At 44.1% G+C, this 18,581-nt stretch overlaps 1 protein-coding gene across 17 annotated transcripts in view; it reads left to right on the top strand.

The window, feature by feature from the left end:
• TANC2 (tetratricopeptide repeat, ankyrin repeat and coiled-coil containing 2) overlaps window positions 1-18,581 on the top strand; it is a gene marked incomplete at its 3' end in the record, with an annotated part of 279,985 nt that overhangs the window by 44,491 nt on the left and 216,913 nt on the right. The window contains exons 3-4 of one of the 17 annotated variants that reach the window (XM_082779045.1): window positions 8,427-8,529; window positions 8,641-8,747. The exons of the other annotated variants lie outside the window; for them this stretch is intronic. The remainder of the gene's footprint in view (window positions 1-8,426; window positions 8,530-8,640; window positions 8,748-18,581) is intronic. 17 annotated transcript variants of the gene reach the window in all.

Raw genomic sequence — 18,581 nt, forward strand, 5'->3', positions numbered from 1 at the left:
AAATAGTTACCTCATTTAGATATTTTGTCAGAAGTTTCAGCGTTCATGTAAACTAAGCCATTATATGGTGTTTACCTAAGCCATTATATGGTTTTTACTTATCGGATGTATCAGTCCGCTTTGTATTCCCTTGTGTATCTTGCTTGCAACTAAAATTTCACATTAAACAAAGCTATGATGATTAACTTCGAGCTCCTGCGCTGCGTTTTTCCTTAGAGACAAACATTTTTTCTGCCTGAAAATGAGATAAGGCGCTGCTCTGGGCTGCATTTACCCCTCCTTGTGTGAACGCTTTTCTTGTGTGCCTAGTTCTGTGCTCGAGTTTTGTGCGCCCAGCTTTGTGCTTGAGTTTTTCTCTCTAGCACAAACCTTGCAATTCACCGCTGTGAATTAACCTCCATAAATTGCGGTGAATGAAAAATTTGTTCAGGTCTGGATAAAACCGTCTTCAAAGGGAGATTAGGTCATCTGACACAAGATTACTCAGCTCGTCATCGGTATCAGGAAACTGAGTAACTACAACTCTCCCAGGCGATGAGTGTGTCCGCGGTATCGTGCGTTACGTGAGCGCGGTTTGCCTTGGATTTGTTCAGTGATGTTGTATGCAGAGTAAATCTTGTATTCATTATTGCCCCTTCAGTTAAGGGGAGATTAGAGCCAACTCTGGCGTATGTGGGGATTTGCCCTCGTGAAGTCTCAGGCAGTACCACCTGTGGTCTTACTGAACGTCGTGGTGTTCCTCACTGACACCTGCAGTTTGGGAGATCGGGCCCCTTGAGCCTCTCCTTGCCAACTTGTAAATGCTCAGATCCCTGCCTGGTGCCTGTTTGCTCGAGGTCTGGGCTCCTGCTGGAGGAGTCGGGGCTGCTTGCATGTGGGACGTTGCCTTCTGTAATGCCTGAGGAGCTTGGGGCCAGGGGCAGGAGACCTGGCCCTGCTCTCCCCACTCTGGTTTTGGCCTCTCCAGACCCTGAAAAAAAACATAACCCATGAAAAGCCCTTGGCTGACTGATTGCTAAAGAAGTTCTGCAAGCAAATTTGATTAAATATTAATGTCATGTGTGAGAAATAACAGTGTGGCTGGTCCAGGGGGGCAGTTTGGAGAAGGGGCCTCATGTCAGGCCCCATGTTGCTGCTCTTCAGGGGTGGAAATACTGCCCGCCAGCTGGAGCAGCTCCCAGCTGTACACATAACGTGTGTGTAAATGTCTGCACCTCCTTGTGACAGCAGACAGGCTTTGTCATTTATCGTTTGTTGTCGCTAAGAATGTCTGATTTTTGCAGGGAATGTGGATCGAGGAACAGCTTTTCATTTGTAATCCTACCTCAGAATTTGGTAGGAGCAACACCTAAAATAATGCTTTTTAAAATAAAGACTTTATAAATATATACTTATAAAAATAAATATTTCTAAAGACTTTTAAATAAAGTTTGACTTCAATTGGTTTTTATATAAGGACTGTATAAAATTGCATAAAGGAAGAAACCCAAATCTTTTTGAAAGGGACTTACGAAAATGTCATTGCAACAGAATACTTCTTCCACGTCCAGGCTATTTTTGTTCTCTGAAGCTCCCCATCTGCAGTCGGTGGGCTAAACTTTCAGGTAGTTTCAGTGTCCTGGAATACTTTGGTGTGACACCAACATACCCTGAAAAACTGAGCTGGAGTTCATTTATTGTCTGCTTTCCTATCCCTAATGGAACTGGTTTACAATGATTTATTTAGGCGCTTTGACAGAAAAATGCTTATAAATGCCAAAGTTATAACTTGCCAGTGTTCAGCACTGATATATGCTGCGTGCTGGCAAAACACCCCCAATTTCATAAAGAACAGAGGATGAATTCTGGAGCCCTGCTTAATGGTGTGCAAGGGCACAGAATCCAGCTTCAAGACTTCAGTGTGTGGAACAACCAAGGTGGCTAGACCAGCTTCAGAAGAGTTTAAAAAATAAGTTGATAATATATATGAAGTTATACGTAAAAGGCTTGGACGCATCTTCACTGGGTTTAGGGGGAAGAGCTTTTAGTTTGATGTAGTAGGTGCTGGTGGACGTTAAGGCAAATAATGTTATTTTTGAGTTCTCTCTAGTGCCTGTGTAGGACTCAACGTTGGCTCAGTTGGGATTCAGAGGAATTACATGATCTGTTACGGAGGGGCTTCTTCTGTTTCTAAGATGCTCTGTGGCACATCGTTAAAACATTTAAAAAGCACAGCAGAAAGTGCCGTGTGTCCGTGCTTTCTGCTGGATAAAACCCAGCATCCGAGTTTACATTCCTTCATGTTTATTCATGCTCTCAGACTTGTTCCATATGAAATGCTCGAGCTAATAGAAGTTGACCTAATGCTTTTTTTTTTTTTTTTTTTTTTTTTAACTAAAACACATATAGGAAACTAAAAATACTTTTTAAAAATTAATTATTCTTTTAAGCTTCCAAATAAGGAACTACTTCAGTTGCAGATCACTTTCTTTATGTGTGCAACATGCCTCATTTGGTTGAGAGGTTTGATGTTGTCGCTGGTTGCTTTTTAGGTAAAGGAAAGCAGCCTCTAGGTTGCATTTTGTTTTGTTGTATACCTTTTTGTGAATTCATTGCTTTCCTTTAGGAAATGGCTTTACCTGACCGCAAGTTGCTAGCAGTTTTGCTAAGTGTTTAGAAATCCTGTAGGTAAAAAAATGAAATACTCTGGAAACATTGTAAGAAAGCTTGAAAGAGAACCTGGTATTTTTTCAAGTGTGTTTTGTTTGTTTTTGTCTACCAGAGTTGTTTACCTCTGGTATAGATGTCAGATGGTGAGATTTTGCATATTACTCATTATAGAAACATCAGGTTGGTTTTCCTTCCTTTATTTGTTCTCTTCCTCTTCCTCCTCCTCCTCCTCTTCCCCCCCCTCCCCTTCTCATCCTGCTGTTGTTTTATCTTTGCAGCAGTGTTAAATTTGCCTAGCAGGGCCAGGAATTGATCTCTCATCCCTGGAGCATACACGGGCTGTGTGCTGGCTTTCAGCAGAGCCTTGGGTAGGTCTGGTTCACAAACACCATTGATTTCTGCGCTGTTCGCATGTGGGGACTTGATGTGAGATGTTCTGAGATGAAACACGGAGGGTGAAATAGCTTTATACCCCCAAACCCTTTCCACACTTAAGGAATTTTTGAGATGCTTCTCATTAGCAAGGGATTAGCAAGATTTACTTAATGGTCATGTGCACAAACACTGCTTCCCGCTTCTCTTTTAGTTATATTTTCAGACTTTGTTCAAAAAATGCTTGCCTTATTTTGTATATCTGAATGTAGGTTGAAAGAATCAAAGATTGCAGTGGTGTAGAAACTCCCCAGCTCCATCAGTCTGGCACGAGTGCTTGGTGCCACAACTGCAGGAGACCACAGCTTTTACCCAAAGACACGATTTGGCCCCATTATTACATTTGCGACAAGCAATCTTGCCACGTGTATCACTTTCCTCCAGGTCTTTTCCTAATGGCTGAGCGCTTTTTGCTCAGGTTTCAGGTTTTAAGAGAAGGAAATATTTCTAGGCTTTCCTGGCCTTGACATATTGGACCTTTGGCAGTGCCAGGTAGGTTGGAAGGTTACTCGCTGCCTTCCAGGATCGCTTCTGTTTCTCAAAACTGGATTGTGAGGGTGAAGGAAGATGTGAAAATAAAGGACTGGAGGAAAGCTGAATGGGCAAAGGTGAAATTGAAAAACAGAGCAGCAGCAGCAAGATGTTTGTGAACGTGTAAATGCGCTTCCTGCATAGGTAATGGGATGGAAATGAGCATGCAGATCGGCTGGTGGGAAGAGTAACTGGGAGATGTTGAACTTGGTAATGTGTTTGGAAGAGCTGCTGTGAAAAAGGCCACCGATCTCGTAATGAAAAGGTTAGAGATAACAAAAGCTTATCTGAGGATTAAGACTGAGTTGGTTGAGTGGTTTAACAGGCAGACAGGATTTTGCCACGGTTATACCTGTGCGGCTGCGAGTGACAATCGGCGTCCTTCTGAACAGGACAGATAATGGCACTTCCACGGGCTGCTTCTCCGAAGATGGATGAGTGTGCAGCTGCCTTTTCTGCTTGGATGCATAGATTTGACCCTTTCGTGACAGCAAGGATTAAAAATTAAAAAAGTAATGATTTTTTTAATATGCCATTTAAGTATTTATATCACCAGCATTACGGATGGGTAAGGGGAATGGCAGCGTTAGCACTCACTGCCAGAACTGAGTATTTCAGAGGGCTTTAAGGAATGTTTGTGTACCGTTTGTTTCAGGTCAGTCAAATATTGGCTCCTATTACATGGGTACATTTATTTATCTGTGGGTTTGACAGACTCAAGGTTGAACTGGAAGGCAAAGTAGCCTTTTTGTAGAAATCCTGCAGTCAAGATTATGTAGAGCACTTCGCTCCAAGCAACGTCTGAGCAAGCCAGTTATTTTCAGTGGAATTTCATTTCTCTAATTGTTAGTGGTAAAACTTCCTGACTACTTTTTGCCAGTTGTTTTGAACTTCATGTGTTGTTCAGGTACACCTGCAGTAAGATCTGTAGGGACTCAGTGGCTGTGTTGGTTGCAAACATTAATACAGAATTTTACATGATTTCCTGCAAACTGTTCAGGGTTTTATATCTGTGGGTGTGTATGTCAGTATAGCCATCGTTCGTGTTTCACTGTAGCCTTGGACAATGTGGCAGGGGCACATCTAGAGAGGACTAAGTAGGACTTCTTAAATGGCTCCATAGAGTGAATTACCCTTCAGTGTTAGCACCAATCTGTCTAATTGCCGCCCGAGTTTCCGACACGTTTCAGAGCAAGCTAATAAAATGTACCCCAACACAAATATTTTTGTACAAACAAATATAAGAGTTAGAAGGAAGGGGTATCGCTAATAGCATTAAAATTCATTCCTCATCTTCCTCTGGTTTAATTGCTTCAGCGGTGTAGTTAGCTTAATTTGTGTAAGCAAAATTAAAATAACTGTTGAACTTTAAGCACTCCTACTGTACATGGCAGCAAAGCAGCTGTAGTTTGTAGCAGAAGCAACCTGTGAAGATACTTTTCCTGAACCTGCTGGTAATTCTTAGTTTTATTAATAAGAGCAGTGGCTTTATAGTCATAATTGCTTTCTAGCAAGATGAGAAGCTACAGATCTATTTCTGTGCTGTCAGATGCCCTAGAACTAACACCAGGTCTGCATTTCTTGCCTGTTGGTAAGCTCTTCCAAACTGCGCAGGGGAAATAGACTTCTAGGGGTTTGTTGGTGCTTGTGAACCCAGCCTATGCACATCTGATGCGAGCAGAAATGATTCAGAAGTTGATTTTGCTGTTGGATTTGGTGCTACGGTTAGAGCCTGTGTATAGAAGAATGCCTCCTTTGTCTCTTGCCAGCGAGATAACGCACCCGTCATGTATAAAGGCTTTGTTGTCTCCTTCCCGGGGCTGCTGCAAGTAATGTGATGTCCTGTGCCACGCTGCTGCTGAAGCTGCTGCATCCCAGCGTGTGCAGAGCTGGGCTGGTTCCAGGCTCCCCTCCTGCATGGCTGAAACATCAAGCGGCTTGTGTTACTTGGGAAAAGCTGACGGGCAGCTTTAAAGGTGTGCCTTCTAGGGTTTGGGTGGGATTCATGCACTAATGCAGTGACAAACTTCTGCAGGTGAATGGGGAGGGTTCCTTACAGATAGCTAGGTCAGAAAACAGGTCGCTGTATTAAAGGAGGAAGTGGCAATATGGGACCTTTAAAAACCAGACCGGGAAGCATTTGTCACGTTTTTGGGGCTGTACCATTTCTGAAACAAGCGCGCTGCCTGAATCTAAAGAACAGATAAACAGGACGTGAAAGAGAAACCTGTTTTAAAGCTCAGTGTATTTATTCCATTAGTCTTTTAACATCGTTCTGAATACTGCTTTGCTCATGCAGATAATATCTGCAGGGATGTTGTTGGAGGATCGCCTAAGAGGACAGGATGGTGCCTTGCTTTATTGTAAGCAGATGAAGCATCATGCAAACCTGACCCATGTCACAGTGCCTTTCTCAGGAGCTACCTCAGACGTGTGTCAGTCAGTCTTGGACATGAGAAAGGGAAGAAGTAAGCAGAACTGGATGATACAGAAGCCAGTATGTTTTTACATGCAAAATATCATTCGAATGGGTTTTCATTGTCACTTAAAAGAGCTGAACAGTGCGTCTGTACAGTCGATAGAAGAACAGAGGATGGTAGGCAGGCACCTCACATCTCCACACATCAGTCGGGATGGGCAGGGCTGCTACGAGTGGTTTGGTCATTGGAGCCTGGAGAATTGCGTTTTCTTGCTCTATGTGAAACGTTGTGGGCTCATATGATGAGGGACGGATGTGAAACGGGTTCCGTACGCTCAAGGAAAATGAGCGATGTGGTAGGGTTAGTGCTAAAAACCTCTGGGGGAGGACCTTGACCTTGCATCTGGTACTTGGATCTGGCTGACCTGGAGGCGTTTGGTGTGCAGAGGAGCCTCTGGCCGGGAATGCGCCTTTGGGACAGAAAAAGGCATGATTAGCGAAGCAGATAAGCAGCTTTATTTATATATTTGTGACCTGTCAGAAACATACCTCATTTCTTCCTGCCGTCAGCCCTCGGGGAGTGCCTCTGCGGGTCGCTTTCAACGAGAGGAGCTCTGCAGTGTGCTCACCATCAAGTAGGTAAAGCTGGGGAGTCCGATGGGGTTTTGTGGCAAGGAGAGGGGACTGGTGGCGGCTGACAGCATCACGCATCTCTGCAGCAGTTCTGGCGTGGTGTGGCCCCAATTTCCTGCTTGCCCTGGTAAATACCGCGTTGCCTTTGTTATCCCCTTCCCAAAGAAAGGGCTCGACGTAGCATTGTCGGGGATTTTATCGTGACGTCCATAGAACGCCGCAGCTGAGTGTTTTCTGCCTGATGTTTTGCCTCTGGAAAACAGGATATTCAACAAAGTGAGGAAACTTGAAACTTGTTGAAAACGCGAAGCCTGTTTGATAGCCTGAGTAAGCGTGATGCAGGCTCCCGGAGGGACCTGATGACTACCCGAGGTGGAGGAATCAAGCGGAGACTTGGAGAAGAGGAGCAATTAAAAAGGAAAAGCTGGGGAAATGGGTGCTGTAATGAGGTGGATACAGGTGCTGTTGGTGAGGAAGGTTATTTAAATTGGTTTAACGCATTACTTTTGTGTTCTCTTTAAAAAAGAAATGTTGATCTAAAAGTGTGTTACCCATGATGGTTAAACAATTGAATTGCAAAGGATGAAAACAAATAGAATGTTGTTGCACAGGTGAATTAAATTTAAAACTTGTTTTTAGGATATGTAACAACATTGCAAAATGGAACACCAACTACAGAGTCTGAATTTTTAATAGCTTTTATCTCAGATAGACAGTCGTTAGATTGAATGTTCAAATGCAACTTCAAAATCTAATATTTTTGAGTAATCTGAGTTTTTTAAAATAGGAAGTTACCCGCTGTGATTCTCAATATATCTGTGTGTTTTTTGTGCTAAAGAAAGCTGCGGTAGCATGGTGGTGGGTTTTGTTTTTAACGAGGAAGTAGTTTCTCTACTGAATTTAAAAAACAAACAAAGCAAAACAACAGCAAAAAAAAAACAGGACCATTCCTGGGGTTGCCCTGAACCTCTGGGGAAGGGGCCGCCCACCTAAGGACTGCCGGATCTCAGGAGCACTCTGCACTGTGTAAATGTTGAGGTTTGAGCTGTTTCATCTTTCGTCTTTAATGTGAGGGATTGCTCAGGAGGCCCGTTTGTTCTGCTGGAAGCGAGGCGAGCCGTGGTTTTCTTGAAGGCTGAGCACAGGGCCCACGCTGCAGCCTTGCCGTTTGTGCCTGCGCATGGTGTGTTAAAGGAATGAGCACACACAGTCACACACAAATGGAATAACCTTGCAACAGGAGAGACCTCATCTTGAAACTGAAAGAGTAGTTTGAGGTTCGGTGGTGATTCAGTTGGGCTTTTCTTCTTTTTCCTGTTCCCCGTGGCTGTGTGGATATCTCCTGTAAGCGGCTGGGAGAGCAGCGGAGGAAATGATCGGACTATACCCGGAAAACCAAACGCAAACACAGTCATCAGCTCTGCGAAGTAACTAGCTGGGAGAAGGAAGATTTCCTTTTTACAAGCCTTTTTATTAGAATTTCGACTGTCTGGATGGTGGGAGCGCTTTAAAGAGGAGAGGAATAATGTCTAAGCTGTCAGTTTTCCTGTGTTTTGTCTGATAATTTTGGTGGTTTCACCTCAACTTGATTTAGAAAAAAATCTGCGTTTGTATTTCAGATGAAACTGGGTGTGAGAGTTACATTTGGTTGCTTTCCTTTGGAAAACTAAAGCAGCTTGCACCCACCTGTGACATGTGAGAACCGTGCTTCCACGTGGATCTGACAGTGCTCAGGGTTTGCTTTTTGTGGGTTCCCCATCAGGTGGCACGAGGCATGGCAGGCACCACCAAAGCTCGGTGTGAGCCAGGAGGGAGGAGCTGGCTTGTTTGGGGTCTGAAGGACAGAGTACAGCTGGCTTCCCAGGGTGAGTGCTGTGCTCTGGATGGGGACAGGCAGAGGAGCTCGGTGCGAGCATCTTCTGCATGTCTCCTGGTGGAATTAAGCTTTTAAACCTCTTAACTGATTTTTTATCCAGGTGAAGACCTACGTTTTTGTAATCATAGCAGGTGCTGAGATACCAGCTGCAATTAGCTTCAGTCGTACTGCTCCCATCGCTCTGACTTGACTCACGCTGCATTACAGGTGGGGAGTGACTCCGGTGCTGCAGGCCCCAGCCCTGCGAGCAGCCAGCAGGACAGCGGGTGCTGCGGGTGCAGGGTTGAAAACAAATTTCTGTCTCTTTATAGGCAAGTGCTGAGAGCCTTAAAGAAATGATTCTGCATTTGTCAGGTTCTGCACGGGGTGACGTGCTCCTTAATGGACTCAAAAATGGAGTGGGCATGGATGTGAGCAGTCTTGCCGCTGATATACTTGCTCAGGGCAGGAAAAGCAAGGGATGACCAAACAGCTGTGGAAAGGCCTTGCCAGCCTTCTGCTGGTCAGCACCAGAATGAAATGCAGTGTAGGTGTCTCTCCTGCACACGCAGGGAATTAACACCAAGTTTGCAAAGGTAATGATGGGTTGAAGCTGGATGTTACTGCTGGGTAAGACCTGGCAGTTCTGACATCGGTGTGGTGTTGGGCAGCTGTTTAAAAAGAGAGCAGAATGTTAGGGATTAACGGGAAAGGAACAGTGAATAAAAAAGCATCAGAGCCACCTTAGGAGTTCGTGGGATCTTGCAGGCTGCTGCTTGGTCTGGCTTGGTCTGCTTGTTTTCTAAGCGCTACTTTAGAGCTGGGGAAGGTGCAGAGCAGGGCGACGAGGATGATGAGACACGGGATGATTTCTGAGGAACAGCGGCTGAGCAGAATGGAACTGCCTAGCAGGGGAAGGAGATGCCTTTTAGAAACAACTGCTTGGAAAAGAAACTCGATACAAATTTCGGATAAAATATAGGCAAATAGCATCTCTCAGAATGCCTCCCCAGGCGCCCTTAAATCCTCACTGGCACTCGGCCCTTTGAATCACTGCTGGAAACGCAGTGAGTGTCCCACGGCCAGCTGGTGAGTGCGTGCCCACCTTCCTGCCACGGCCGCCTTCCTGGGCGGTGTTGCTGAGGCAGGGAATTGCTTCGCTCGTGGGTTAATTGGGGATTGTGGGTTAATTGGGGATTTATTCGTCAGGCCTGTGATGTTTAAAGGCTAGTGTGTTAAATGAAGATATCCCCTAACCAGGCGATCGAGATTATGAATACCTCCTTAATAGCAGGGTGGCAAGAGGTTCCAAAAGCCGAAGCAGTGTTCATTTTCCTTGCGTGTGTTTATAGAACACCAGAACTTTTTGTGGCAGTTGAGGAAATTCGCCTTCTTTTGGGCTCATGGTAAGTACGTTCTTCAGTGGTTTCTGCAGTGCTGTTTGCATTATTTTGCTTAAAAAGCAGTAAACTTTGAAAAATGTGATATCCATGTCTAATTTAGACTTAAGATAATCCAATCTAGCTACAACACTGAATGTTAAACTATTTTGTCTTGTTCAGACTCAATCTTGTTAAAGAAGAAAGACTTCCTGATACGGGTGGTAATACAACAGCAGATGATATTGTGTTTGCTGTAACAGATCTTGATGTCATAAATGTTTTCCTACAGAACTTGCCCGAGGAAATTTCAGGCCATTGTTTCCTAATAAACGTTGTTTCAGAGTGTAATAAAGGTGAATCAGAGGCTGGCTTTGTGCTGCAGCGAGGATGAGGATATGCTGCTTTTTACACCCGGGATGAGAGAAGTGGGGATGTGTTGCAAGAGGGAGCGGTTTCCTCAACCCTGAACCCTGCCAACACTGGAGTTTGGTGGAAGTGGACTGTGTGTACGAGAGATATATGTGTATCTCGATATAATGTGTATATGCTGCTGTAGGATATATCCCCAAACTGAAACTGCTCTGGAAAGAGGAGCTCTGACCCCACGTTAACACATCCCAGTCCTCTTTGCAGGCGCTTGCTGTCAGGGTGGTGGCGTGGGGTGGGACGGTGCTGCAGCAGGGAGGAGGAGACGTGGGTAAGGGTAAGGCTTGGGTGTCCCTGCTCACACCAGCAGATCTACCTAACAGCCTGGGAGATCCAACAGTTTGAGGAGGTAGGTAAGGGTTATTTCGCAGCTGAGCTTTTCCCTTCTGTAAGGAATCTCCCGATGCTCACAGACTTGAGAAGGAAACCCACCCAGTTATAGCTTGTTCTTTTGCCAAAAACCAACAGAACCCAATGCTGCCGTACTCAGCTCTTTTGAGTTATCTTCGGCTTTGATGCACAGTTGTCCATACTCTGAGTGTCCGTGCCTGGTGGGTAGAGCATGTCCTGTCCCGAAACGAAGGGCAGCCACTCCACCCCAACCGCTCCAGCCCTACAGAGACTCCAAGGAGCAGCGGTGCCGTGGCAGTGCTGCCGTCCAGCTGTACGTGGCTCGCTGCAAAGCACAACTGACAGCAGGCAGAAGAGAAGGCAGAAGGGATACCTGATACCCTCTGAGCAGACCGAAGCAAATTTCAGCCAGGTTTTTCAGATGCTTTTGTGCCAGCCTTCTGAAGGGAGTTAAGTACACGTGAGCCAAAGGGAGTGGGTCGTGTGAGCTAATGTGTTTTATTTTGCAACTGGGCGAGGTTTAAGAGGATATTCAATATTCTCAGCTGGCAGGGGGGGCCTTCCCAAGCTGTGGTGACGGGGTAGATTTCAAGAGTCACATAGAGAGTAACTGAGCCATGGGCTTGGGGAATGCCTGCTCACTTTGGTACTGTAACTGTGGCTGGCTGCCTGCTGCTGTTCCTCTTCTCCTGGCCTGCTTTCTTTATGGACCTGTAACAGCCGGCCTCGGGTGAGCCAGGTTCTCCAGTTTAAAAATCTCATTGGGTTTTCAGCTCAAAAACCAGATCTGTAAATCTTCATATCTACATTTTTGCTGCCCATTACAGGATGAAATCAGAAACCTGAGTTCTTAGCTGACAAGGACCAGTAGGAAGCAGAGCTGGTAGATACACCAGTGAATTATTTTGAAGTATACTATACTCTGTAATTTCAAGAGTGCTCATACAATGGATTCATTTATAGCTGCTTGTAGTTTAAACACATTGTCTTAAGTACCCAGGCCTATTTTAAATACCACTTACATACTTCATAAAAGATAAAAGGTATATAAACATGCCCTTTCCTTCAAGTACTTGCTCGTGTGTGCTGCTGTGTGGGTGTGATGCACTAAGCAAGTGCTTTGCCCTTGCAGTTTTAGTGCAGTGTGGAAATTTCCCCTCATTTCTCATTTTGTGGTACTTTAAGGCTAACAGCTTTTGTTTTGTGTTGGAATGAACGAGAACTGCACGCATGGCCAGGTACTGGAGCTTAATTTGGAAGAGTTGATAAGGTGGGAAGTCTTTAAATGTCCTGATATGATGTTATCAAGTAGCTCTCACATCCTCAAACTTGATTTATTTTTTAATACTTCAGTGGTTTTTGCATTGCCTTGTGTTGGAAAGTTTGGAAAAGTGACTTAAAGCAGAACATCCACTCTTGCTAAGTCTCATTTTTCCTGCTTGGGATAGACATGGCCAGCTAACAAAGAAATGAAGGCTGAGGGGCACAAAGTAGCACTTACTTTCCCTTTTCGTTGCTGTTTTTAACTCAGAGTTTACGATATATTCTATGGATGTAGCAGATAAGTGAAAACAAAACAAAACAAAAAAACATAAAAAAATAAACATGACCACAAACTGCTGTTCTGTTGTTATGTAAGCATGGTTTGTAATTTGCGAGGTACATTTTTTTCTTTCCAACTTTCCTCTTGTATCCTAGAGTCCAGTCCATGTATGTTAACATTCATACGTCTTAATGTTGTAAGTTATACCAAGTTTAAAAAATGTTTGAAAAAGACCTGTGGCTATACAATCTCTGAGTAATTGACTTTTTTTAGGGACATACACCTCTCATGATGAAGACTGCTAGTAGGATGGTGGTTTTGTGCCATTCAGCTCTAGGTAATTCTGTCCTCAGACAATTTAAAAACAAATGAATTGAAATTAAATTTTCAAGCTACTTTCCTGTAATATATTTGTTTCAAACAAGCAAAACATGAAACAGAAAGCCTAGAATGCCTCATTCAGCGTTGTTATTGCTGATTCCCCCAGTTAAGTGTTCCCAGCCCATGTTTATGTCTCTTGCTTACAGCGCGAGGTTCCAGGCGTTGTGTTGGTGCATGCCCTGCACTCCGTGCATCACGGGGAAAGCATCGCGATGTTCCTTCTCTCAGTAGCTTTGTGCACTGAACGACAGAGCTGGAATTAGGGCAGCAGGGACAGCTCTTAGTGTCGTGTGCGGGAGCAGGAGCAGTTTTTCTGGGCTTTCTGACATGAAGCAGCACATCTGCAGCTCTCATGTGCCGTCTGGGTGGGAGAACCAGATGGTATTCCCCTGGTAGACGAAGTCCTGTGCACACGTGCATTTTAAACTCAGAAGTCAAAGGAGACCAACCCATGAAACGGAGCACGGTTCCACCAGGAATTACAGCACACCAAGAGGCAGCCAGTGGGCCTGGCCTCCTTCCCCAGCCCCTGCGCTGTGAGGGCTCGGCACGGGCACCGAGCAGCTGGAGTCCTGTGTTGGGTGGCCTGGAGCCGGGGGCGTTGCCAGAGTGCCCGGCCTGGTTTCAGTGCAATCCCTGGCAAAACTTCTGGCTGCACCGGGGAGAGCTTTGGGAGGCTCAAAACGACTGCTGCGTCCAGTGGTTTATCGGCGTCCTGCTCTCCGTGGGCTGAGAAGTGCTCACACCTATTAAAATGTCAGATAATTACACTAAGTCGCCTAACCTTGAATAACTCTGGGATGAAAATATTGTCCTTGGTGCGTGCTTCACATAACCTATCATTGCGTGGTCACCTTGGCATGTGTATCGTGAGCGCAGCACCCAAACCAAGTCGTTAATGAACAATGACCAACCTGTAGATAGAGCAGAGGAGGTGAACAAACAGGCTGTAGTTAATGTTATTAAACAGGTTCTGTTAATTAGCATCTGAGGGTGAGGGCTTTGCAGCAGTAATCGCTGCAACAAGACAAAGTGAGCTCCTGCCCCAAATCACTGCGCTAGTAGAGATGTTTGTACACGTTGATAAACGTTATTAGGATGCTGAAGAATGGGATACTCCGTTAATAGCTTGGAACTGTTTGTTTGTTAGGCAGGAAATGAAATGGAAGCTCATTATAATTTTCATATAAAACCAAGAGTCTGAGTTGTTAAGATAGCAGAATGTAAATGTAATCCGCATTTAACACCTTTTTTTTTTATTTTTTATTTTTTTAAGGCACATGAGGTGAGCAGAAAAATCTTAATTTAAAGCATGGGCAATTTTCTGATTTTTTTTTTTTTTTTCATAATTCTCTTGATGTCTGGACGCTTTCCCACAGTTATTTACAGTGATAATTATGAGGAAACTGTTGCCAACTTAGAATATGGTAGAGTGGATGCTTGCTTAATATTATTGAAAATCAGCCAGGCGGTGTCTAAATACGGACTGAAGTGCTCCGTCGTATGGCTGCGTGCGGCACTCCTGATTTATCAATGGGACACGATCCTGTGCAGTAATTGCGTGTAGTAACGTGATTCAAATGTTATTTCAGAGGAAGAAGTTGAAGTTGTACTCTTCATGGAGATGGAAACGTGACACTTGTTTTCCAGACGAGTCCCTGATACAGTTAGGTCAACTCTGCTGCCGTTGCTGTAATTTAAGGAACGTTGCCATTTGCCTCATCTTTGATTTGTTGGGTGGTGGCTGTCATTAAAACAAACACACAAAAAGTACATTTTGTTTAAAAACCGAGTTATGTGACTTTGAGCTGGAATCGAGGCTATTTTTCTGTCGGTGTGTGCTTTGTTTCCAACATGTATGTATGTGCAAAGAATTTAAACTGTGATTTTATTTGATTTTAGCATACCATCCAAGCTTACTCAATTTATCAGATGAATACCAGCTGGTGCAACTGACAGCCAAAACTAGAAAAATAACCTCGTTTAAGGATGGAAATCCCTATTCATGAGACCAGTTCAGAGAATTTCTTTCCAGCAGAACGGGTTGAGCAGCATGTTCTGATCATTGGTGTAGTGTATGGTTTTCAAAGACAGATGGTCATTGTGTTTAAAGTCTGTGTATTAATGCTCTGTTGATTAAAAAAAAAAAAAAAAAAAAAAAGTAGTATGAGTAAGTTGTTAATTTCTCTGGGAAAATATAATTAAACTGCTGAGATCAGGGTACATGTGACCTATTCTACGTTTGTTTTAGAGGCTTCAAATTCAATTAGCTTTGCAAAATTGCCGTGAAATTTTACCTGCTTAAATGCAATGTCTGCATAGATGATGGGGAAAAAGATTGCTTTGTTTGCTCTAGGATGAACAGAAAATTAGTCTTACGTTTCATCCTGTTGGAAGCTTGCTTAGTAGTGATGTTAAATATTTAAAAATATACAGTGGATGGCATTTATATCCACGTAACAAACTTCTTAAACTTGTTTCTGTGAAATCAAACCTTTCATGGCTTTAGTCAAGCAGCTACGGAAGGCTGCTTTTTGCTCGTTATCTCTAATCTTTAAGTCGTCTTCCTCTTGTGGATTTAGCTTGAAAGGAAGCCGTTGCAGCTGGAACCTGCATGGTTGTATCCCAACGCATTCATTCCTTGTCAGGTCCTTGTCTCATGGACTGGAGCAACAGGAGGGTGCTTGATTTTGTCAACTAAAAGTCTTGAAAATCTTGAGATTTTTCATAAACTCACCTCCCAACCTGTCCCCATCATTTTTTTGTTAACTGGAAGCCCTCCTGTTGGGCACTCGGGCCACTTGGCTTTTATTTCATCCTTTTGTTTGGTGCACTTGTGCATTAGAAATGCCTAGAAATCGAGTTAACATACGATCACATACCTGTATGTGTAGCAAGATTAGAAAAGCTGTCTGTTAGGGACTGATTTGAAGCTAGATGCTGGAACACGTGGTGACTGTGGGTCTTTGCTGTTTTACACCCTGCTTGTTCTTCAGTGTGCTCTTCTGCAGAAGGACTTAGAGCAGTTATTGCTTACACAGGTGTAGCCCAGAAAGTATCAGGGACTGTAAGGCTGCAGATGGGCTGCTTTGTGCTTGAATTATTTAATTATCTCATCCACTTCGCGTGCTAAACCTTGATCCTTGTATTCCTTAGCTTTTTGGTTACTTGGCTTTGCGACGTTTTAATAGTGTTTCCTTGTATTCTGGGCTTGGAAAGTACGTAATGTCCTTTCATTCAGTCCTGTAGGAGCAGCTCTGTTCACAAGGCGTTCATTCAGAAATTGTCTGAATCAGTGAAAAGGTCCAGGATGCAGAGAATGATCAGAACTGCTTCAAAGGGAGGATTGCTGTGATCCCGGATGAAGTGGCATAAAGCAGTGGATGTACTGGAGCACAGCTGGGGAAGCGTCGGGGCATCGGTGCTGCTCGGGGCTCGCGGTGGTTCAAAGGATCAGAACTCAACAGGTGGATGCCGTCGGTGGGCGAAGCAGGTTTTGGGGGTGTTTTGTGTCTTAGAACAGCTTTGTGAGCGTGTGTACGTTGTCTGTGTTGGTCCTCACAGCAATTACTTGATTCTGTGAGCAAAAAGCACTCCTTAGAAGGATTTTTTGGCATTGTGGAACTTAAAATATTCCTACCGTAGGTATATATTGATATAGCTGTGACATACCGTGAATCTGGTATATTTTGCAATGTGACCTATCATGGGTTATATTACAAATCTGCAAAGTTTGATGGCAGTTGGAAGGCACTGCTGTCAGCCAGCTAACTCTGCCTGGTTTCTAGCTGCAGAAATCCCAGTTGGCAGTAAGGGGCTGCTGCGTGGATGGCCAAAGGCAGGGTGAGTGTGAGCAGTGAAGGTCTGGGGTAGGTGGGATGGTGCCGGGCTCTTGGTGCCCTGTCCTGCAGATCCCCCCTGCTGCCTGTGGGGAGCACAGCAGTCATGGAAGAGCAGACAGCAGTCATTTATGTCGGGTGTGGGTGAGTAAGAGTTAAGTAGGACTGCTGCCATCTCTGCTGAGCCTAAGAGAACTGGCTTGGTGAAGCTGCACCAATGTAATAATCAAAAAAATCAGTTCTCTTATATTATGACTTGCAGCTGTAGCACAGGACACGGGTTTTAAACCCCCAAACTCCTAGAATATTTGGAGAAATCCAGACCATGTTGTTTGATTGAGACATGCCATCGGTGTGATTTATGTCTATAACCAAGAAGGGATAATTCTAAAATTGATTTTTTTGCCTATAACTGTATATTGCTCCCCAAATGTATTTGTTGTGATACAACATGTCAGAATTTATAACTTTCATGCAGTTAAATAGCAGAATTTACAAATATAATTAGGGGGTTAAAGGCATTAAAAGAATAAAAGCACTTTAATGACATTCAGTTTTTATTGACAACCCACTAATATCTGCTGCATTCACATCGAGATTTCTAATGTAATAATACGAGCAGATGAAAGCTCGGCTATTTAAAAGCTCAGTGCAGAGCATATTCATCACAGACGCTCCGTGAATGCAGATGGAAAGTTACCGAGCAGATTACGGGCAGTCAGCACTCATCTGCGGCTTATGCTGCACAAGCCATGTTCTGCTCTTTGTTTTTACAGGGGATCACATGAAGAGAGAGGAGTTAAGAAGATAGGTGGCAGCAAACCGAAATGCTTTTATTAGTTATTCCAAGCCTCTCTGCATGTTTTCAGCTTTCTAGAAATGGTAACGTCACTGCTGTGGAAGGGAGAAGTTTCTCTCCGCGCACTCACTGCGAGTCTTTTCCAGTCCCAGTTCTTGACCAGTTAAAAGAATTGTAAAAAATGGAAATCTATTTTTTTTTTTTCTTTTAAGATCCTTCCTCTTTTATTTCTCACGGCCCCAAGGAATAGAGCATTTTTTGTGAGGCAACATCTAATAAAAATATGTCTTGATTTGAACGTGTTTGAGTTTGGCCTCCATAAGGGCTCAGTTAAAACAAGTTCTGTAACTGTGGAACTTATTTTCCATTTATCTGCTGTGTACAGTTCAACACTCGGGGCTTTTTAGCTGGGTTTTCCTATTTTCCTAACAGCGCATTTCCTACAGAACATGGTTGCTCGGCTGGGAGGACCCAGCAAAGGATCCTCCCAGCCGGATCACCGAAGGGTGAACACTGCCGTGCAGGGTGGCGGAGGGCTGGGCATTTGCCAAAGGAGCTCCCGATTCCCTACCTGCATTTTTTACCCTGTCCCATGGAGGAAAGGTTAAAACCACCTTAGTCTTGAAGCTGTCAACACGTCACAGTGTTCTGGCACTTGCAGAGGTTGCAGATCTCCCTCCCTGCTGTGACACGACTTATTTTCGGTGCTGTGGGACGAGAGCAGCATTTGCATGTTCTCCTTGCCTGCCTGACTGAAGCAGCCACAATCCTGCTGAAAGCTGTGTGCTGCTTGCTATTTTTCCACGGAAGTGAAAACTTGAAAGCAGAGAGGTAATTGGCAACCCTGAGAAATAAGGTAGAGTCGCTTCATGAATTTATGGAGTGTCTGAGAGCTTTATGTACAAAATTATTCATAGAAGACCATCTAAGAAGTTCCTCCTGAGCTTCTGGAGAGCAGTGCAAACCCCAAGTTAAGCTGGCGATTTACTTTACTTTACTTCTTGCAGTAGAAGTAAAAAATAGTGAAGTGGTCAAATATTATTCTCTGCTTTACAACATGCAAACTTGAGGTGGTCTCAGTTTATTTTGCTTTTGTCGTTTTGCTTTGTTTTCCTTCATTTGTCAAACAAGATTTTCATAGACTAGATTGATGAAGCATGTAATGTGATATTGTCAGCACACAGGGACACCCATGGCAGTACCGAAGTAGGTGCTCTGGTCTTTTTCAGTGAGCAGTAAAATACATTCATTGTGGCTCTCTGCTGGTGAGCTTGGCCTGTGTACGTGGAGACAGAGCAAAGGGCTGAGCACCCAGCTCTTGATTTAGTGCTGAACACCTTC

Source organism: Aythya marila (assembly GCF_965140915.1).
Source record: "Aythya marila genome assembly, chromosome: 25".
Lineage (NCBI taxonomy): Eukaryota > Metazoa > Chordata > Aves > Anseriformes > Anatidae > Aythya > Aythya marila.